Source organism: Cupressus sempervirens, chromosome 2 (assembly GCF_028749045.1).
Source record: "Cupressus sempervirens isolate cs-2001-9-10 chromosome 2, ASM2874904v1, whole genome shotgun sequence".
In the NCBI taxonomy this organism is placed as follows: domain Eukaryota; kingdom Viridiplantae; phylum Streptophyta; class Pinopsida; order Cupressales; family Cupressaceae; genus Cupressus; species Cupressus sempervirens.
This window is the reverse complement of record NC_143119.1, coordinates 474,302,228-474,326,468: the sequence shown is the minus strand read 5'-3', so window position 1 is coordinate 474,326,468 and position 24,241 is coordinate 474,302,228.

Here is a 24,241-nt window from a genome sequence, read left to right as displayed (position 1 = left end):
AATGAAAGTAAGAGATCCAAGGGATTTTTGGATGCGAAGTTTGTCATCTGGTATTGAGATAAGAAGGAGCAGAAGTCCAGTTGATAGGATAGAGAAAGAGGGAGGAGTATTATAGTTCATTTCTATTATTCTACAAGGAATAATATATAGATCATTTGAATAGTGGGTTCATTGGTTTTTCCCCTAAAGCTATTTGGACAATGGATCCTTCTACCTTCTACAACTCTTAACAGGGTTGGAAAAACTCTAACAGGGTTGGAATCTCCTAACAGTGATTCAAAGTCTCCTAACAGAGGCTGATATGTACTGAATGTATTTCTTAGAATCCTAATAGGGTCCATCCTCTAACAAGGAATATTTATATTATTACATCATCTTGTGGGTATCATCCCTACTGGGGTTTTCCCTTTGATTAAGGGTTTCCCTAGTTAACATATCTGGTGTTATTATGTATGAGTATCTTATTGTAGTTCCTGATTATATTACTCATATGGTTAAGAGTTCATAAGGTTGATAATTTTGACAATAGTTAGATAAATAATTCAAAACCCCCCTCTTAGTTATATTGGTGGACTATATATTTTAAAAAATTTATAGATTTGAGATGATCAATTTTATCTTTCAATTTTCCAATGTAATATTTTGCATCTTCATACATTTCTTTGAGGTTGTTTCTTTCTTTAGCAGGAAGATCAATTTTCTCAAGGGATTCTTCAAGATTCCTCTTTAACTATTCCATATTCATAGGGATCTTACACAAGTTGTTAAACTTCTTTACAGTAACTAGGCTCTAATACCAATTGTTAAAAATAGGTAATAGTGAAAGGTTGGGTGAATCAATATTCTACAATCTTCTTCCCACAGCTGAATATTGTTAATTACTTTATAACATGCATATGAAAGTAAACTAACAATATTGAACAATAATAATAACCTTACACAAAGAGAACTCATAACACCATATTTTCTTAACTAGGGAGATCCTAGCCAAGGGAAAACCCTAGTGGAAATGGTACCCACAAAATGACCCACTAAACAAAAGTATCATGTTAAGGATTTTGACTCTGTTAGGAGTCTATAGTGTCTTGGTCCTTGTTAGAGGACTAGGCCCTACTAAAAGCCTCAACGCTGTTAGGATTTGGTATTACAATCACAAAATGTATGCAAGATGAGCCCACTGCCCAAACATACAATTATACAATATGGTTCTTTTATAAAACAAGATAGATACAAAAACCTCTTACTGTTGTTTTTTGTAATTCACAATCTTTTGATCATACATTTGATTTTGCATCATATAATTCACATATCATATCTCACTTGTGCATGTCACACATATTACCACAAGACTTCCTTAACACAATCTTTTACTTATACTTTTTATTTTTACAAAACTTTCCCTATCATCCTTCAAGCATTCACACGCTTGGCTAAATAAATTAAAAACTCTTTCCCTCTTAGGTTTAACATCTAGTATGTCATCCCTAATTAGTTAAGTAATTATTTTGTAACCAAAATAATTCCACACCTTGTAATTTTCCTTTCATTGTTATGTTATATTTTGCTCAATTCGTCACCTTTACTCGTGTTTAATGCATAACTCCTTCTATACCATCTATAAAGACTTGTGCACTTATATACACCATCATGACACTCTTTTATATTTTTCCTTAACCGTAAATGTGCTAATTATCACTATATTACCCATACACAACAAAACTATTCTTGTACTACCAGTGAAATTGTCTGATACTTCGACTTTTTTTGCATCAAATTATGAGACCTTTATCTATACATTATACCTTCTCAACCTGAGACATATGTTTCCATAAATGACAACTCTAACCTTTCTTACTTAGCCATATTTCCAACATACCCTTTCCAAAATAACACAACATAAGGACAACTAGGGGGAAAAAAAGAGTGTGGAGCTTAAACCACTACTAGATGAGTGTCATCTAACAATCCTATAATGTTGGGATCAACTTCCTGAGCTAAAGACTGCCCTACCACACTCAAACATTCTACAAGATATCAACTAGCCCCTATTACTCCAATAGGAACTACAAGCCCACATCATCCAATTATCTTGATTAATGTTTAACTCAAACCCATAAAACCCAAATTCATTTTAATTAGCATTTCCACTTGATTACACAACTCACATGTAGAGATATCCTACTTAGGGCCCATGTCTCTACTTCATAGTATCCTCTAGAAACCACTTCTAGGTCCTAAAACCTGTGGTAAGCCACTGAACTAGGTCATTTATCCATACTGACATATAACACAAGCACATATAGGTTTAGGGATCTTTTCTTAGATCCCATACCCCTAAGTTAACCCAAAATGCTAACTCAATCATGTAAGCAACCATAAATCACACAAAAATCATAAGAATACATCTTTATAAGTATTACGTGTTGTTATGTGGAGCCTAATAAGACTTGGAGTTTAATTTTTCCCCACTTCATTGGGCACGGTGCCTCCATGACAGGATCAAGGAGTAGTGCCCCTTGCAAGATCCTAGGGATGAGTCCAAGCATGATCAATGTTGTGATACAACACAAGGTCGAGGAGCAGTACCCCACGAGGCCAAAAATGATTTTATTATTATAAAATATGTTGGAAGTTATTTTTCTATTGAATGACATATTCTAGCCCTAATTTTGTAACCACCATAACTATTGTATAAAATGGATAAGAGTTATGGATTTTTTGAGGTATGATGTTTTAATAACTTCTTGTAGAAGTATTGATTTGCAAGGTTAAATCATTGGATAATAATATTGAAATCATTATTTGGTGGTTGTAGCCTAGGGATTGGGTGAGCCACATTAAATAATTGTGTCTTCTATTTGTTTATATTTTCTTTACTCCATTGTGATATTGGTTATATTTTAATATAACTATTATTTGATGTCTATTTATTCCTAATGTTATAGATGATAAATATGGATTTTATGCATCACATAAAAATTTGATATGTTAGGGATGTTTGGAAGGAAATTTTGAATTTTTGGGAAATACAATGGACTTTCCAAGAGAATCTTGCTGACAGTTTTTAAAGTTGGAGCAACCCCTTCAAAGGAGAACATGCTTGCATCCTCTGGTGGTATTCTTTTCCCCACATTTGTTGGGGCTTGTGGAGAGAAAGGAATGATAGAATCTTTAGAGATATCAACACCCCCTCCTGGATCATTAGTAAAAGAATTATCAAAAACATAAAGGAGACTTTTATATCACATTTTGGCCCCTCTACATATCTTAACTTGGAACATCCTGGTAAAAATGGTAATGTTAAAAAGGATAATTTGAGGGAGAATTTCATCTAGTTATCTCCTCCCAATGGATGGATTAAGGCTAATTTTGATGGGGCTTCCAAAGGGAACCCAGACAACGATGGATGTGGGGGAGTCATAAGGGATTGTAATTGCAATATCATTAGGGCTCGGGCTATTCCTCTTAGAATCACTTCTAGCCATAAAATCAAGATGGTAGGGGCACATTATATGATCAAGTTGGCTAAGGACATTGGTTATAGGAACCTCTGGCTGGAAGGGGACTCTACAAATATTGTCAATATCCTTAATAATAAACATGACCCTCCATGGAATATTTCCAACCTTCTTTGTGAAAGTAAATAAGGCCTTAATTTTTTTCAAAAAGTGTTCATTTCTCATAACTATCATGAGACAAACACGTTGGTTGATTAGATGGCCAACCTAGCAATTCAAAGTAATGATATTGTCACGTGGATTGATCAGCTAAGCATGGATGATGACCTAAAAGCTAAATGTAATTATGAAAGAAACATATCTCGAGAAAGGAAAATCAATATTTGATATGCTCGCAACCTCCAATTATCAAATCATCAATGCTTTCATTTATTGTTTTAAATGGAATGGTTTCCATGCATGCATGTTTGTTAGTACTTTACACAGATTGTGGGTGTTTTTTGGGCTTTCAAGAGGTAATTTGTTGATCATTTATTGGGGTTTTTATTTGAGATTTTTTAGTCACATTCTGTAGAGTAGTTTTCTTTCTATGAATATGGGTGGGGAAACAAAAAAGTTGTAACCTGAGAAGTGTCACTACTAGAAAAAGAAGGAAGTTTGGCATCAGCTAGAGAAAGGGAAGGTGATGAGTTACATTGAGAAACTTCATGGTTACAAACCTCATGTGACAAATAGTTTCTACAAAGCTTGGGATAGTGACAAGTGTACACTCGAATTGTGTCACACTCTAAACCCTTCTATCCAAACGATTCCATGAGTTTGAAATGTTCGAATGTCGGCTTAGAGCTCCCTATCCACGGAGTGCAAGAGAGTATATTTCAAGAATAAGAAAGCTCTCAGATGAGCCTTAGAGATACTCTTCTTGCTAGTAAACCATGCAATGGGAGGTTCCAAAGACAAGATGCAAGAATGCAAATGTCTCAAGGAGTTCCTCAAGAATGCAATGCAAATGAAAATTAAGCTAGAATGAGATGCAAAGTGGAGCTATGCTAAAACATGTATGAGAGTGTTACAATCCAAATATTAAGCTATGTGAGAGATTATTGCAAAATAGAAGCTAAACTAACATGCAACATGAATCTAAGAATGCCATATGATCTTATGCTAATATGATGGAATGAGAGAATGAGACAAGAAATGAGAAGTTCTCCACAAAGCTCCCAAGAAACCTATTAGAAAACCTGCAGCATGACAATATTCAAATGAGGATGGATTGAGGGGGAAAGCTCTCTCCCTTTTAAAGATGTATGGACGGTAGAGATCAAGATGAAGATGGTCGATGATCAATGGTGGAATTCAAAAAGAGGAGTGATCCATGTGCACACACAAGTCAATCAATAGAATATAAGTTGACTTGTCATATAAGACAAAAGTCACAAAGCCTTTTCTTTTAATTGCAAAATAGAAAAAGGACTTTATGTGTGCACTTTAAGTGTGTTAGAAGAATGGGGTCTTTTATTTAATTAAAATGGGACATGTTCTTTTAATCAAATAATGAACTTAGGATAGCATAGTCAAACTATAGGTTATAATCAAATAAATTGATTATTAGCAATTTGGCTTAGGTAAGTGATTAAATTAATTTAGCCAAAATGTTGAAAAGGGAGCTAATAGTCTAGATGGCCATTTTTAGGTGATTACTTTTCCCCTCTTTGACTAATGCGTGATCGATATGGGAACACATTATGTCAAAGAAAATAGAAAGCCAAGTAGGCAGTGGTAGATATAGATGTCTGATTTTGAAGACTGAAATGCAGAAATAGATAGCAAGTACTGAATGTACAACCTGATAGTGGTAGTACTGAACACTAGGAAAAGATGATGTCAGAATTCAAGAAGAATGCTAACACTTAGAAAAGCGGATAGAGTGAGAGCAAGTGAGAAGATCAAACAAATGCTCCTAAGCAGTGATAGAGTATTTCTGCCCCCTCGAGATCAAAATTGAAATGAGGTAAGGGGAAGCAGAAAGTAGCTAGACATGAGAAAATAGAGATATAGCAATGTCTAATATGACAGATAAATGATTAGAACCCAAGAATGACTATAAGAAACTGATGAAATGCCCTAGTTTGACTAGAGTTGACCTTGAAGGATATAGCATAAAAATTAGGTCAAATCTAGTAGAAAGATGATTTAGATGTGAAAAGGTGAATAGAAGTAGATATGAATTATGGAAATGATGAAGACATGAATAAATGAAGATGCCCCAGTGATGATTCAGAGATTAGACCTCAAAAGGTCAGCTAACTGCTCAGAAGAAAGTAGAATTTTAAAAGACAATTTTGACCATCAAGATGAGCTCAAATTTGGATTTCGATCTCGACAATGAATCCAAGATGTCAAAATTATTTAAGAGGTCAAAATTTTATATAATGTGATGATAAGATAGAAAAGAGATTAAGTGAAAGATTAAGAAGGTGAAAAGACATGAACAAGAAGAAAGTAAAGAAATATATGAAAGGAGTTAGCTGATATGTCTATGAAAAGATGAAGAGAGAGCTCTCCCCATATGCAGGAATGCAAGACTAAGCTAGAAAATGAACCTAAAATGCAAGCTAATATGAAAAGTGGTTTACCAGCAAGAAGTGCATTACATTTAGACTCTTAATTTCATCATTGAGCATTTGTTAGGGACATCATCAGATCATACAACCATCACTAGTATAACTATGAGGATACGAATATGATCGATATCAGATAGGTATGTGGAAATCCAATCTAAGCATCAGAGACATGTAAGTCAAGATAACTACATGATTAGATTCCTTAAGTTTAATTTAGCAAGATTACAGTTGTATCAAGGCATAAGCGCCAAGATAAACCCCAAGTGTGATCTTGCAAAATAGTCAAGGATGATACATTTGTAAGTCAAAATGTTGAATAGGTCAAGAAACACTATAGACAAACAAAGTATACCCACAAGCAGAAATCAAGAAAACATGCCCCATGCCCCATGAGTTTCTACAAAGCTTGGGATAGTGATAAGGTTACACTTTATGGAAAACAGTTTACCCTTAATGCTAATTTCATTGCTGAGGTTACTAGGTTGTCGAACGAATGTATTAGATTTTTCAAGCAGAAAAAAGCTTTGAAAGAGGTGGTCAAGCACTTTCCCAAAAATGACTAGGAGGATGCAAGACTGGTGAAGGTCAATAACTTCTATGATCTTGCTCAAATTAAGGACATCTAGCATGAGGTTCTCACCTATGTGCAATTGTATTTCATTCTAGATGGTAGGGTTTACAGGGTTTGTCAATACCACCTTATTTTTCTAAATCATTTCCATTATAAGAAAAGAATCTCCTTCCCTTACTACTTGGAAAATTATCTTCTAACTGGACTTAAAGCCCATATGCATAAGGAGTCTATACCTATCATCCATGTGGGTCTCATCCTACTTATCACTGAGTTTTTCTGGGAGTACCCTTGCTCACTTTGTTTTCAATAGCAAACAAAAAAGGGAAATGGAAGACACACCCAACAGAAAGGAAAATATTGGTCATTCTTTGATGAAAAAAGTAGTAGTAGCAAGTGGGCTCTAGAGATGGAAATAGACTCTGATCAAAGCTTCAAAGATTTAGAGGTTGTCGAAGCTCCCCTAGATAATGCCATGGCCCAGACTACGAGTGACAATTGTTCTTTAGAGAACAAGGATTGCACTCTCATCTTGGATGATATCTCGGCCCATTATTCTTTGCTTTCTTTTGCTAGTACTGTTAGCAAGTGAGGTAAGGACTCTTCTAATAAGGGTAAAGTTATGGATAATGTCCCTTCCTTGAAGAGTAAAATAATAATAATAAACAATTCTAGCCTTAAGTAAAAGGGTGTTATCATCAAAGAGGATAATAGAAATATGGTGAATAAGGAGGTCTTGCATGATAACAAAATTAGGAAGAAAACTAGTTCTAATGACAATGATGGGTTAATCAACCTGATTACTGAGACACTAGACTTGAAGCATGCTGAGAATTACCATGTTATTACTACCCTTTCTCTTGATCCAACACACATTTCTATTTCTCTAGCCAAATGTGGTCATGAAGATACTAATTTGGTACAAATAATGAGCCAAAGACCCAAACCTAGGACTCTAAGGAAAAGCCCCAACAAATTGATGATTTTGAGGGTGCCCAAGATTTAAAGGTTGATGATAATGTTCAGGAATTTCTAAATAAAGCCAAAGACAAAGCTAATATTGGGATGGAGATGGACATCTGGATGTACAATAAAATTTAAAACTTCACTTATTTGTTTCTTCCTTGCAATAAAAGTCCCTATTTTTATAGGTGAAGTTGGATGAGGAATGTAAGAAGTAGAAGGAGTTGGAATCTTTGGTTGGGAACATCCCAACCAAACTTCTGGAGTATGAAGCTTCCCTTTAAAAAATGATTAAGGATAGCGAGATGGGTATGCAGGATGTTACTTCGTCCATCTTGGCTATTGTTGCTTCTATTAGGAAAGCTTCTCTAGATGAAGCTAATTCGATTGGTCATGCTCTATTGTTGGTTGGTGGTCTGAGAAGAAGAACCAAACAAAGCACTAAGAAAGCAGACCTCAAACTACCTATGAAGAATATTCAAGACTCTCTCAAAGAGGTTTTTGTCTTAGGAACATCTATTACTAGTGTTATTAAAGATTTGGTCTAAGTTTTTTAAATAGGTTTTTTCAAGACTTTTGGTCCCTACTATTTTGTTTACTTTTGTTGGTTGTTGGTACTTGTAAAACCAGCTTGACTTGGTTGCTGGTCCCTATAAAACTAACCTTTGAATTCTACTCTAATATTATGGGTTATTGGTCCCTATAAAACCAACTTCTGACTTTGGTTCCTTTTTGACTGGGGTTTTGGGTCCCCTTAAAACTTGCTTTTACCTAATCAAAACAATTTGATATGCCTCTAGTGACTCAAGACAACATTTGAAATCATGAAAACCTAAGGAAGAGATCAAACTAGTAAAGTAAACCTTTAAAGATGTGCATTTTTTTAGTATTTTTATGCATTTGTGTAGTATTGTTGTGTATTTGTGTAGTATTACTGCTTGTTTGTTCTACTCACCTGAATGGTACATATATGCACCCTTTTTTTTTGAGTAATTATGGAATCCAATGGATGAACATAAACTATGCATATATGATGTCCTTATGCCCATTGATGGTTTGTTTTAGTGCATCCATCCCAAGATATGTTAAAAAATATTAGATTGATCCAGATTGGAGTTAAGTTTAGTTATGGACATGATAAGGCATCCATTTTGGAATCTAGATTGAATTCCAGTTAAGAGTCCCCCTTCCAAGGATATAATCTTTAACATGTTCATTTCTTGTTTTTAGCTTCAATCTATATCAATTCCATGACCATTCATTCTTATACAATATGAAATTAAAATAAATGCATTTTCCAAATGTAAAAAAATACCAAACATAAACACATTACTTTCGCATGAATACACATAATTTATAGCCTATTTGATTGAACAATGATCATAAATACATCAAGCAATATAAATAATTTCTTCTTTAAATTCCCACATTACATTTTTAGGGTTAAGAAATGAGAGAAAGGAAAACCTACTTGTAGGTTTGATGTGGTTTTGCCTAATTGTTTGGACACCTACAAACCAAAACTCTTTGCAGGCATCCCTCCTATTCTTTCTTCTATTTTCTTTATAAATTTGAGATAATCTTCTTTATGTTAGTTTTTCCAATTTGATCTCTTGGTAGCCTAGATCATGACTTCTCAGTAAGATCATATTTATAGGCAACCTTATGGTTGCATAAGTTGTAAAATAGTGCAACTATAGAATTTGATTTAATAAATAATTCTATTTATTAAAGTAATGTAATTTAAATACCTCTTATTATATATATTTTTATTTATTTTCATAAGGCTCCAATACGTATCATTGAGTTCTAAGGACCTAGGCTTCAAGGAAGACAAGTAATCTAATGGTAAAGAACATCCCTTACCATCTCATAGGTCAAGGTTTCAAACCTTTAGGATAGACTTATTTGGATTTATTTTTAATTATTTATCTTATTACACTTAGCGAAAACCCAATTTTCTTACTCGCAATATGAAGGAGTTGGTAACTTACTAGCTTAACTTTTGGAAGGTCCAAGATTTGACTCCCTAGAAGGTAGGTAATTATCCCATTTTTAAATCTTATTGTTATTTTAAATTCCTATTTATTTTATTTTAATACCATATAACACACTTTTTTTTTTTTGCACATCAACATTATTATTTAGCTAACTAATTATCACAATTACAATGATTTGTATATTTATTTTGGCATATATGTGTACACCCATATATATTCAAATGAATACACCTTAAATAAAAAAGAGGTAAATCATACATCTAACATTACAATAACTATTAACATAACTAAAAGGGCACATAAAACTTAGTATGATACCATCTCATCAAATCATTAAATCAAAAGATAAACCAAATTCTTGAGCCATGTGTCTAACTTCCTAATGGTGTTCTATGTACAAGGGTGCCTATATGGATCATGATGTCATCTCTATATCAACAACTTGTTTGAGGATTTTAAGGCACACTTATACCTGTGTAACTTGGTGGAGTTGATGTTTTGTACCTAGACACATTGTATCACCAAATGATAATATATTACACACACACACAATTACAAGCAAGGAAGGAGAAGTGTGACATCGTGTAGATCTCTAACAAGAGTGACTACAATTGTCTCCTCTCATTTGGAATACTCTCTAAGTAGAGATACATATGTAACACATGGTGGGTAAGCATAAATAACTAAAAAAAAAATCATAATAATAAATCAAAGAATAACATATTCATTGTATTAACATCCATTTAACAATGTATCCAAACAATATCTTGAAAGTATAGTGTAAATAATGATCCATAGTATGATGCTAAAATATAAATCTAAATAGCATATCTAATGTCATAATAGTATCACTATGGTGGGCATCACATCCTCCTCCCCTAGGATTAGTCTTCTCCTAAAAGTCAAAAAAAATTGGTAGTAAGTTCTATATCTATTATAATCCTCCCAAGTGGTTGAGGACTCATCATTAGGATTACATTGAATCCTAACCTACTCTATAGTATGATGGTCCTCTACTATAGAATGTGTATTAGCTCCAAAGCCAATTCCCTATCTGTGACTTGTAAGGAATGCTAGTCCAATACATGAGATACATTAAGAATATATTCTATAAGTAAAAAAATATGAAATATATCATGAATATGAGCAAGGATGGGTGGTCCAATAAGCAACATATCCTATCTTTTCTAGAATCTCGAATGGTCCAAAAAATTAATGTATCAATTTAGACCCTTTTCTGTATCAAATTGGTCTCTTTCATGGATTGACCCTAAAGAATACTTTACTCCCAACTAAAAATTGCTTGTCCACCCAATGGGAGTTTGAATCTTTCTTTTGCCTGTCCTAAGTAGTCATCAAATGTTCTTGATTCTTTGTATCCTATGTATCCATAACATGTAGCATTTTGTGTCTTAAGAGTACCTTATCCTCCAAATGATCCCAACTTAATAGAGCATGACAGTTTAGCCATATAGTGCTTGAAAGGGTGTCATACCAATAGAGACGCGATGCCTATTATTGTAGTCAAATTCAACCAAATACAAATAGTCCTCTGAGTGAGTTTTTTGATCCATAACATACATCTTGAAAATATCTTCCTAAACTTGTTTTACCCTTTATGTTTGACCATTAGTTTTAGGGTGATATGTTGAAGGGGCCTTCAAAGCCTATGTTTCTAAAACATTATGTAGTTATAATTTTCTTTTGAGAGGTTTCCTAAAGAAACATTCTTTCTTTAGGTAGACATTGTTTATGCCAATACAAGTGAAGGGGATGTCTATTTTAGAGGTCAATTTTGATTATCTACTAAAATATTATAGGCATCTTTGGCATTGTAATTTCATGATTTTGTCCCAACCTAAACAAGGTTGTCATTCCTTGATTTGGGAAATATCTGACACATACTTAGGATGGAGGTAACCTCTTCTCTTTCTTCTTTGGTTAGAGGATAATATTCCAATTATCTCCATTCCCACCCTAATAGGAGGTCTTCTTGTGGAAATATAGTGTAGTTATTTAAGGTAAGCTCCCATGTTGATTTTAATGTCATAATGATTGGGGGAAATATAGTTAGAAATGAGAGAGTAGCCTCTCCAAGAGTCTTCATAATACAGTGTTTATTTTCCATTACTGACATCCTAGATAAGTTTCTTGCTAACAAGATCCCTACTATAAAGGATATTGTTCCAAGCTTTGGATCCCTTTGGTGGATTCACCATTCTAAAAATGTTCGTGTGGTCTTTGGCGGAGAGGTATTTATGAAAGATAATTTTTACAGATCTAGTATTTGATTATTTGAAGAGTCTCTAGGATAGTTTGGCCCTAAGGCCCTTATTTCTCCATAGAAGTCTCTGAATGCATAAGTCCCCTGCTTCCAAATGTCTACATATTTTGTCCTAGCTAATTAGAACCATCTTTTTTATTGTTCGAGATGCCTTCCCGAAATAATTCCTCATTTTTTCTAGGCTTTCTTTAGAATTTTGAGATAAAGAGAGACATGACATATGACATGTGGGATTTTTGAGAGAACAAATGTAATCTTGGTCAAACAACTTGCATTGGCAAGCCATCTTGCTTTCTAGTTGTCCATCTTGCTATCTACTTTGGAGACCAAAGGGTCCCAAATCTTGCTTGATCTAGTTCCCTTATCAATAGTCATCCCTAAATAAATGAATGGGAATTTACCTTTTTATATCCCAAAGTTTTACAAATTGTGTCTTCAACAATTGAGTGTATATTAAGGAAAAAGTCTTCTGATTCAGCTAGGTTAATTTATTGCCCTGATGTTCTTAGGTGTAAATTTAGAATCTCTTCATAATTGGATGCTTTGTTGATGGAAATTTGAGATGGTAGAACCATGTCATCAACAAATTGTTGATGAGCGATATTATGTACCCCATCTATAAATTTGACCCCATGGATTAGTCCCCCATAATGAGATTCCTTCACCATTCTAGCATGATAACAAAGAGAAATAGGGAGATATGATCACCTTGCTAGGGCTCTATAGAGATGTCAAAGAAGCCTTCTAGGGTACCATTAAGGAGGATGGAGAAATTTGGGGTTGATATTGAAGTTAAGGAGAATCTATTGTTTGGAGAAACCAAAAACTTCTAGACATTTACAAAAGAATCTCCAATCTCCTTTGTCACAGTCTAATATCCAATTTTATCAACATATATGGTTCTTTGTTGGATTTTGACAAAGTAGATAAGTTGTTGAATGATGACAATCTCATCCATTATGGATCAAACTAGGATAAATCTTGTTTTATTTTTTGATATAATGAGGGGAAGCATGGCTTTGAGTCTATTGGCCAGAGCTTTGGAGATGATTATATATATTGTGTTATGAAGTGCAATAGGTCTAAAATCATGAAATCGTTCAGCTTCCTCTTTCTTAGATATGAGAGTGAGAAATGTGTAATTGATCTCCTTAAGTAGAATACTTGATTTTCGAGTTATTTTTATTACTTCCTATAGTTCATTACCCATAAAGTGCCAACATTATAGGAAAAAACTTGCCTAAAAGCCATTCAGACCAGAGGCTCTATCAAGATTCATTTGAAATAAGGTTGTTTTCATTTATTATTTGAAGTAACATCCATTGAGAATTATATTGTATTCCTTATTAATAATTTTTCATAATGTTTCTAAGCATAATATATTGATCACTAAGGTATGAGAAATTTGTATTGTTAACAATCGATTCAAAGAAGGATACTAATTCTTTGGCAATCTCATTTGGATCCTCTAGATAGTGTAATCACCTAAAAATGGTCATCTAGACTATTAGCCCCCTTCTCAGCATTTTGGCTAAATTAATTTAATCATTTACCTAGACCAAATTGCTAATAATCAATTTATTTGATTATAACCTATAGTTTGACTATGCTATCCTAAGTTCATTATTTGATTAAAAGAACATGTCCCCTTTTAATTAAATAAAAGACCCCATTCTTCTAACCCACTTAAAGTGCACACATAAAGTCTTTTTTCTATTTTGCAATTAAAAGAAAAGGCTTTGTGACTTTTGTCTTATATGACAAGTCAACTTATATTCTATTGGTTGATTTGTGTGTGCACATGGATCACTCCTCTTTTCAAATTCCACCGTTGATCATCCACCATCTTCATCTTTATCTCTACCGTCCATACATCTTTAAAAGGGAGAGAGCTTTCCCCCTCAATCCATCCTCATTTTGAATGTTGTTATGCTGCAGGTTTTCTAATAGGTTTCTTTGGAGCTTTGTGGAGAACTTCTCTTTCTTGTCTACATTCTCTCATCCATGGCATTCTAGCTTAGCTTAGCTTTCATTTTTACATGTAGCTTAATCTCACATAACTTAATAATGGTATTGTAACACTCTCATACATGTTTTAGCATAGCTGCATTTTGCATTATCATCCTAGTTTAATTTTCATTTGCATTGCATCCTTGAGGAACTCCTTGAGACATTTGCATTCTTGCATCTTGTCTTTGGAACCTCCCATTGCATGGTTTACTAGCAAGAAGAGTATCTCTAAGGCTCATCTGAGAGCCTTTTTATTCTTGAAATATACTCTCTTGCACTCCATGGATAGGGAGCTCTAAGCCGGCATCCAAGCATTCCAAACTCATGGAATTGTTTGGATAGAAGGGTTTAGAGTGGGACACTTTCGAGTGTACAGATAGAAACCATTGGTATTTTTTATTTTGGAAATTTCATTGATACTTTTTCTTACTTTGGTGCTATGGAGAAAGGATTTAGTGTTTCTATCTCCATCTAAGAGCTAGTTTTCTCAAGAATTTTGTTTCTAAAATGCCTCTTCCTTTATGAGTATAACTTCTTATTTTCCTAGTAGTTCTTTATCCTTGAAGTATTTATCATCATCCATACCTTCAATTAGAATTTATTCATTTAGTTCCATTATCTCATTTTCTATTACTATCTTTTCTTCAAATATATTTTTTAAAGAAGTTTTGTTCTAGTCTAATATTTCTAATTTCACTTTTTCTAGTTTAGAAACAAAGCAAAATATCTTTGATGCTTGAAATGTTTCTTCTCCCCACCAGTTTTGAAGAAAAGTAAGGAAATTATTTTCTAAGAACCACATGTTTTTCACATTTAATAGGGTTTCTCATTGGTCTAACCTCTTTAGGAACCTCTAGCATTACAAGGAAATGATTGGAACCTAAAATGGGGCAAATAATAGATGAGAGAGAATGATCAAAAGTAGATAAATTACCTAGAAATAGTAATCTATCAAGCTTTTCTACTATGTTATCAACTCCACTTCTTCTATTATTCGAAGTAAACAATCCATTTGTAGTATTAATATCTAACATACTGCAATTGTTGATCTAATTATTGAAGTCTCTCATGACTTGACTGATTTATCTTACTCATCTTTTTCCACTAAGGTCAATAATAACATTGAAATCTCCCCCAAGAAAAATGTTTCTATCTTGATGCTTGCTAAGAAATTTCTTAATCTCTTCCCAAACTCTAACCTTACCACTAGTGTTGACGGGATCATATAGTTGATGATATAGAAGGTTATTCGAGATACTTTTCATCCATCCTCCCATCTAATTTGGGTTCTTGGAGTGTATTTTTTTTTTTTTTTTTGGGTTCCTGAGTAGTGCAAGTCCACCCAATGTTGTATCCACATTAATTCGATATACTTTCCAAATGCCTTATTTTCTTCCAAGTTTCAAATAATATGTTGAGTTTAACTTACTTTATTGTAGAAGAATAATTTTAGAATCAAAGATTTAAGGAAATGTTTAAGGATATAATGCTTATTAGGGGCATTAATTCCCATAATTTTCCATGTGGTGAGTTTCATGATGACTAAGGAAGGCACTTCTCCAAGTCCCATTGTTGAAGATAATAACTAGATTTGACTAATTTTCAACTTCTCTATCCTTTTTTTCTGAGACTTGAGAATGGTTTTCCACTCCTTTTCTTATTGGATTTGCCACAATTAGGAGAGTAATCTCCTTGCATTTTTTAGCTAATCAAATGTTGTTTGATATGGAATTTGCATAGGCATTGAAATGTATCAGTTTTATCTCAATTTCTATCTTTGAGTCAACTTTTGTATTGAAAAGATCAATAAATATGTTATTGTTTGAGTTTGGGTCATTGTTAAAGAGGATATTTTCCTCCTCAATATTTTTATTGCTACCCATCATATTATAAATTGCCTCTAGTTCCAAAGAAATTTGATGACTATTAGAGTTATCCATTGGTTGTTTAGTGATGGGATCTAACTTATGTTCCCTAGATTCATTTAACCCAAAGAAGGCCTTATTAGTGGAAATCTTGACTTTAGACGAAGCTTGTAACTCACGCAAAACAAATCAATTCTCCATAACCTCATCATGCATTGATAGGACTTCTCCCATTGATTCACTTAAGTACCCCATTTTGGTTTCCATGGATTTAACCAACTCAACTTATTTTTCTCTAGGTTATGAAAATGAATGAGAGAGGTTCCAATTGAATTTCAGGATGGGATGGAGGATGCATGCTAGATTTAATTCACATTGGTTGTATAATTTTTTACTTTATCCATGTCTTATAAAGATAGTCCAAAAGGGGGCCTTGTCTTGGGGGTGTTTTTTGATGTTAGGGCCAAAGCATTGTTGTTCAAGTCTATAAGAGGGGAGGATGGATGATGTATATCTTTGGGAGGGGAATCATTTCTAGCTTCTGATTAAAGATTAAAAATTCTCTTGATAGTGGGGTAGGGAGGAACATCAACATAAGGATGATTACAAAATATAAACCCTCCTTTATTCATTAATTTGATGTTTAAAGGCTCCAATATCCATATTCTAAACTTGGGAATTATGCCTAGTTTAGACAAAGTTTGAGAGGGTGGAAAAAAAATATTAAACAATATGAGTCTTTCTTCGCTAACTGGACCCATATAAATCTTGAGAAGAATCTCATAATTACATATATTCAAAGTAACAAACATTATTTTAGGTTTACAAATAGGGTTTTCCTAAATCAAAATTTTGAGCTCTCTTGAATTAAAAACCTAGCTTCTCATAACCTAGAAAGACATCAAGGATATTTTTGATACTTTCTACAATTTTCCTTTAAATAAGTTTAGTCGATAATTTCCCTTAGCAATACCAATTAGGGTTAGAGCCCAACTTGACAGTCGAAGGATTAAAATTTGGAACACACTCAAAAAAATAGAACACATATCCATTAAACACTAAATCACAATATGAAAGAAGATTAATTTTAAGATTCAAATAATTTCATTCTAAAATGATAAATTTCCTACCAAAATAAGTGATACTTACGTGTCCCTTAGAAAAGATGGATTCCACCATTCTTCCATACCCTCCATGTCAAGGATAGTCCCACACTACATTGTCATAAAAAAAAATCATTTCTATAGTTGGTTGCGATGGAAAATATTTGTTTAATGGTTAGAGTCCAAAGACCTAGGCGACCTATAAGATTGATCTAAGAAAAATGACCTAGGGATATCTTCCAAGGGAGGAGATGAATTCCTTGGAGTCGAGTAGGAGGCACCCAAATTTATGAGATAAATCTTGTTTGCACCTATGACAAAAGTTGGTATTGCAGAGGACATAAGGATCACCCAAATCCCAACAAATTTGGATGGTGGAAGGAATGTGATTAAAGGTTATATTCATTCCCCGAATCCATGATTTTGCAATCTATCCTTCCCTTTGAAATCAATTTTTTTGGCATAGAGAGGGGGGTTGTGTCTCCTTTCATCCTCCAATAGTAATATCCTTAGTATGACATTAGGGTTTTATCTTAGCTCCCTTCAAGACCTTTCTATGTTGAAATTTACTTGCTACTAACTATCATTCACCTTACAGATAATCTGATGAAGGGAAAAATTTTATAGGGAAGAATTTAAATATCTTCATGGTGCATGGAAAAGCAGGAGCTGATGATGGAAAAATGGTAGAGAAGCAAACCACAGTTCGCAAGGATGTTCATACTTTACTATTACTCTTTTCTTCATTGATATTGAAGTGACTCTATTAGATCACGACAACATTTGGGGTCAAATTACGATGACAATTTGTGACAATAGTATAATTTGTGTTGATTTTCTTTTTCTTTTTGCAATTATCCTCGACGTCGTCGCAATACCAACTTCTGCATCGTAATTGTGATGCCTGCATGAGTATAAACAAAACAAAAAATAGAAACACAACACAAATCATTCCCCATTTGTTTTGATTGTGGGGAGTTGTGCACGAAAGCGGGTGGAGAGCTCTTAACATTGTCGTGCCCTTGTCATTTGTGCATTTCATTGTTGTGCCCTTGCTCTGTGATTGTGTTGTTGCGTATTGGTACTTTTTTTTTCATGCCCTTGCTCTATGATTTGGTTGTCATGCCCTTTTGATCTCTGCACTTTTTTGTCATGCCCTTGTGATCTCCATGTCCTTGCTCTATGATTTCATTGTTGTCTCATGCCCTTGCTCTAGCTTTGTGATTTTCTTCAAGGGAGTTATGTAAATGTTGGTTCCTTTTCCTTCTAAATAGGTATCTCTTTGTATTTCTTTCTAAACATGTATATTTAGAGATCTTTTTTAAGGTGCTTATTATATCTTATCACAACACAAATATTCATCTAGCTGCATACATATTCCAGAATCCAAATAATAATAAAATAAAACTCACTCAACTTGTGCTAAGTGACTTACCTCAAGATCCTCCACAAAAATAATGCAGACCAAGAAAAATGAGCAAAGTTTGCAAGAAAACTTACAAAAACATATCATAGCAAATATTTTTAGAAAGAAACTAGCCATAACCCAGTTAAATGGGTCTAGTTGCTAATTAGTTGGGTTGATTACGAATTCCTTAGGTTTGTCATTAGATTACGTCAACATCCTCACTTTCAGACCTCTCATGTCCAACACTTCTTGTACTGTTTCAACATCATGTTCTTGCTTCTGAGCTAACAGTTCTTTACATGCATTTTCCTGTAAAACATTAATTTTGTTGAAAAACTGTAAACTCTTACAAAGTGCATTGTTATTTTCATGTATGTATGTATATATAATAATGAATAATAATAATGGTTTCATGTATGTCAAAACAATAACTAACATTATCAATGTATCATTTATTAATGAAGTAATTAACCCAACTAATCAACAACTAGACCAATTTAACTAGTGTTTCCAATGTCATAGTACCTACCACAACACTTTCCTGGATTCTATCTAGTGGCTCCCATAATATTCTCTGTGTTGTCTAGCTATTGTTTCTGTCACGCAGTCTCTTTCTAAATTCGCTCCTCCTTCGCTCTCATGCCTTAAATTTTGATTATCAAACTTTTGAATATCTATCTCTCATTAAGTCAAGCACTTTCTATATTGTTTCAATGCCATGTTCTTGCTTCTAAGCTAACAATTCTTCAAATGCATTATCTTGTAAAATATTAATGTTGTTGAACAATTGTAAACTCTTAGAAAGTGCATTGTTGTTTTCATGTATGTATGTATATATGTATGTCTACATATGTATTTATATATATGCATGTGTGTGTGTGTGTGTATGCATGCGTGCGTGTGTGCGTGCATGTATATATGTATGTATGCATGCATGCATACATATATATGTATATGTATATGTATGTATGTATATAGAGAGATATTGTGGATTGTGGGTTATGGATTATAAACAAAAAATAATAGAAAAAATGATATTAATCATTCCCCATTTGTTTTGATTAATTATGGAGAGTTGCGCGTGAAAGAGGGTGGAGAGCTTTGAACGTTGGTGGAGATCAGTGGAGATATAGGATTTCATTGTTGTTCCCTTATGATCGTTGCATTTTATTGTCATGTTGTGCCCTTGTGATCCCTATTCCCTTGCTTTGTGATTTTCTTCAAGGGGAGAAGAGGTACCTATGTAAATGTTTTTTTTGCCTTCTAAACATGTATCTATTGTTTATATATAATAGCTTTGTTCAAATTCAAGGATAACTAATTATGATGAATGTATGCATATGTGCATGTATGTATGTATATCAATTCACTATGTGAACTACTTTACATGAATACATACACACTTGCATAGTGCTTGTGCTAAATTAAATTAATTATTTGTGTCTTGAATTCACGCAAGCAATTATCCTTGTATTCAATCGAAATTATTCATACCAAACTAGGTAAATTTGCACTTACATATTATATTATCTCTTGGCGATTGAGTAAGGACCTTGTGCATAATATTGTCTAGGTAATGATCAAATGCATTTACATTAAGTCATAATAGGATCTAGCAGATGATCCAGTTATGTTACTTCATACTTTTTTTATTGAACATTTTGTTTAACATAATCAGTAATACTAGAATTATACAACTACAACTAGTACTCTTGTTTTTTTCTTTTTTGATCTTATACATTCAAGAGTATTTTTTCCCTTAAAATTGGACTATATATTTGTTATCACTAAAACACAAATATAGATCTCTACTAGTTATCTTTTTTAATTCCAAGATCTTCGTATTTAACGTAAAGAGTTTCCACTACTGGACAGTGGAATAGCTACAATGTGGAGCCACATAGCTCATGGCTTTTTTCACCAAATTATTTTATTATTATTTTTTTGTCCTTCAAAAATATTATTAGTGAATGTTATTCTAATTTTCCATACATTTAATAATTTGTCACTTTTCGTTTGAGGTAATTTTCTATTTTGAGATAGAGACATCTATCATTAGGATGGACATGCCAATTTTGATCATCCCACTTTCAAAGTTGATTCCCTTATCAAACTAATGCAACTACTTGCGATTGACACCCTAATTTTCTACAACTTTCCATATCATCCATTCACACAACCATTTACTTCCTACCCCACCATAGGACGCAACCCTTGTTTGAGGTTTATATCTTAGTCCCTCTTGGGTTTTGAACCTCATTGAACCTATTTCAAAATGGTTCCATTCATTCAAGGAGGTTCATATGTTCGATAAGTTCAGTGTCCTAGGTAGTTTAGTGGTTTCAATATTCAGAAGGCTCTTGTCTTGGATTAGAGTACCGAGATTCAAAGACTGCAATTTAGATTGAATGGTTCATATCAATTTGTGCAGATGCTTTTAGATGTCTCCAAGAAAATTTAGGTGCATTTTGGTTCATAATAGTCCATGGACCACAAATCAAAATCAAAGTTTACATTTCAAAGGCCAAAGGTTCTAAACACGAAACTAGTGATTCAAAGTGTTGGTTCATCAATCTGAATGTACAGTTCAACGGTTCAAGTTTGACAATTCCAAGTAGCCCATGCCATTTTAGAAGACCAAGTACAGTGATTTATATCTAGCAATTTGATGATATAGAAATTTAATATGGGGGAGGATATATTGGCATCACAAATGAATCATCCCATATCCACAAACAACATCTAATCTTTGTGAGTCTCTCTCCTTTAAAGACCCAATACATGGAGCCATTATCATCACGAGTAAACTCACTCTCCTTAGACAAATTCAATTGAAACTATTCATACCAAAATAAGTATGTAGAAATCTATACTTAAAGATTATATTATCTCTTAGTGATTGAGTAAAGATGTAGTGTCTCTCGTGTTTGCAGTCTGTACCTTGTTTTATTTTGATTCGAGAGATACTTGTTCTCATGTTATTATTTTGACATTTGAGATGACCTGAGGGTTAGATGTTGTACTTTGATTTCAGTATCATAGATGTTATACTATTATGTTGTGCAGTTGATCATATTTACATGTTGATGCCATTTTCCCATGATAGTATGTTTTGTGATGATATTTGGTTATTTGATATTTGGACATATCTCTAATTATATTATGTGATGGATTTAATGCTATGGTTATTTACTTCATTCTTGCTTTGTTATGCTTTATGCAAATGTGAGCAATGTAAATAGATTATTTTAGTATATTTAAATAAATGGTTAAATTAGGTATTTAATGCATTTATTGATTCAACTATCTTATTATATGCAATTTCACTTGATCATGTATTTTAGTGTGTGGGAATTATATCCCTAGCAGTGACACCTAGAGTTAGTGATTTAATTGTTCATTATTACCAATGTCATCCTTGTATGGTCAATGTATCTCATTTAATTATTTAATTAAACCTTATGGTGATTTGATTAAATTCATAATCATTTTCATTATCTGACTAAACCCATGAGTGTGTCTGTGCATTTAGAGATTCACATTGTCTTGAAAGTTGTTAAGGAAATTTCTGTGATTTTGGGTTTTTGGGCTTCAAATTTTATTGAATTTAATTTCTGGTAGCTTTGCCATAGATGAATTCCAATTGCTTGGAATAGCCTATTTTCGTTTGGGTTGATTTAGGGTTTAACTAGTCCTCCTAGTTATGTACCCTAATTGATTATTTACTCGAAAAGTGAATAAGTATTGAAAGAGGAAATTAATTCCTCACTTCTCACTTTTGGAAATTGAGAATTGAGAGCTTTCTTCAAAATCCTCTTCTAGAGGATTATGTTTTTGTTCATTGTAAGAGGTGCGGCCATGAGATCTTTGCGAGGTCAATCTTGTTGGATCCATCTCGGGGAGACCTTGTTGTGCTATAATTTCTATAAGCTTTTACAGGTTATTTATTTTATTTTGTTGTTTCCTATTTCAACCCCTTTTGCTGTCAGGTAGGGCTCTCCCATTTTCATGTTTTAGCTCAGTTTCTATATCTATTTCTGGTAGTCATTTGTTAGGAGGTTGAGAACTAGTGTTCCCCTCTATTTTTGTTTGTTGGTTCTACCTAGTTGGTTGGGTATGAATGTTTCCCCTATTTTCAGGATGAGGGTTTGGGATTTTGTGTCATTTTGCTAGCCATTTTTGCATACAGTGTCCAAACTTGAATTTTATTGGAATTTTGTGGCTTTTGTGCCCAAAGACCAAATGGATTTTATTTTCAATGTTTTCAAGTTTTGGGTTTTTTCCCTCAATTTGTGTACCGCCCAATTTTCTTGGGTTTTCTTGGCATGTTGTTGATTGCAGACTTGGATCATTCATAAGATGTTAGTAAGATCATTGTTGAACTTTTATGTTGCATTGAGATGCATGCCACATCTGTCCTCTTGAGCTTGTTTTTGGTTGAGTGTTATTTTATGCTTGTTTTCTCATCCAACCCTTGTGTTTGATCTTCATGATGGTGGTGCACCACACATGAGCACATGTGCGTGCATTTTTTGGGTGACTTATGAGTCTCAATCTCCCATTTGTACTTTGGTGGAGTTATGTTCATGTGGGGTTGGGTTGGGAATAGGCATGCCTATGGGCACTCATTGTGTGATAAGCATGGGTATGTAGGGTAAGGTGGTGAAGGGGCTTCTCTCATAACCTATGTAGTGCCCCCAACATGGTATATTTGTAGAAGTTTTTAATAAGTGATGACTTAATTAATTGATAGAAAATTAAATAAGATAATAAATTATGGTCAGCCTCTTGAGGGTGGTGTCAAGGGGAATAATTATTTATTGTAGCACATTAGCCTCCCGAGGATGTATCGAGGGGAACAATTGTCTTTGTGCTACAACTTGGGTGATTCTAAGTTACCGACTCTCCACCAGAGTCCCTATATAGTTAGCCATAGAGTATTTGACCAAGACTTGCTGTACTTGCATTGTTGCATGATCTTGGTTTCAGTCATCTTTACTGTCTGGCATGAGTGTTAGCCATGGACATTTTCTTTATGTGTGTTTGTGGTTGGATCATTATCTCCTTTAGCATGGCGGGAGTGGACCTATGGGTTCCATGTGGTTGGGAGGCGCAACTGCCTTCACCACTATTGGGGATCGATATATAAAGATAGTCTATTATTCTAGTGCGACCGTTGCTTGTTGTTTCACTTGGTACTTCGAGTTCCAGAGTATGTTATCTTGTAATTTATGCTCTCATTGGAATGCTTGGATATCATGTTTAGATGATGTTATTTTATTTGATGCATTATAGTTTTATGATCTTTAGCATATGATTAGATGATGAGTTTGATTAGTTGGAATATCTAATGCTTTACTCTTTAGCATGTTAGATTTCCTTATTCTTATGATGTAGTATGTTTTAGTAGTGATGTACTCATAAGACAGCTCTAATGATATGGTCAATAATTTGGGATGTTACACATAGGGGATGGCTAGGACCTTTGAGGTCTCATGATGCTATTATGGTCGGGAGGAATTGTGCATGAGTTTTGTTATTCTTGTACATTGTGATGTTGCTTATGTACACTGCAATGTTGCTTTCAGTACATTCTTTTTCTGTTATGTTTTAGATGGTTAGATGTAGTTTTCATCTTTCAATTATAGGGTTCGAGTGTTTATGCTTGAATTTGTGGATCTGGTACTCCCTTGTGTGGAGGAAATTCATTTCCTATCTTTTTACCTTAATGTTTTCTGGCTTGCTGATTTCTATCCTCACACGAAATTATACTTTCTTGCATGAGAGTGCAAAAGTTTGCGTGGTGTGCTGAGTTTCCTTGCATGGATCATAGTGTTTTTTTGCGCAAAACTCTATGCTACTACAGAGTGTTTGGGCTACTAGGCCAAGTGTTTCCTCGCGTGAAAGATAGATCCTCACATGGCTTGTTGTACTTCCTTGCGCAAAAATTTGTCA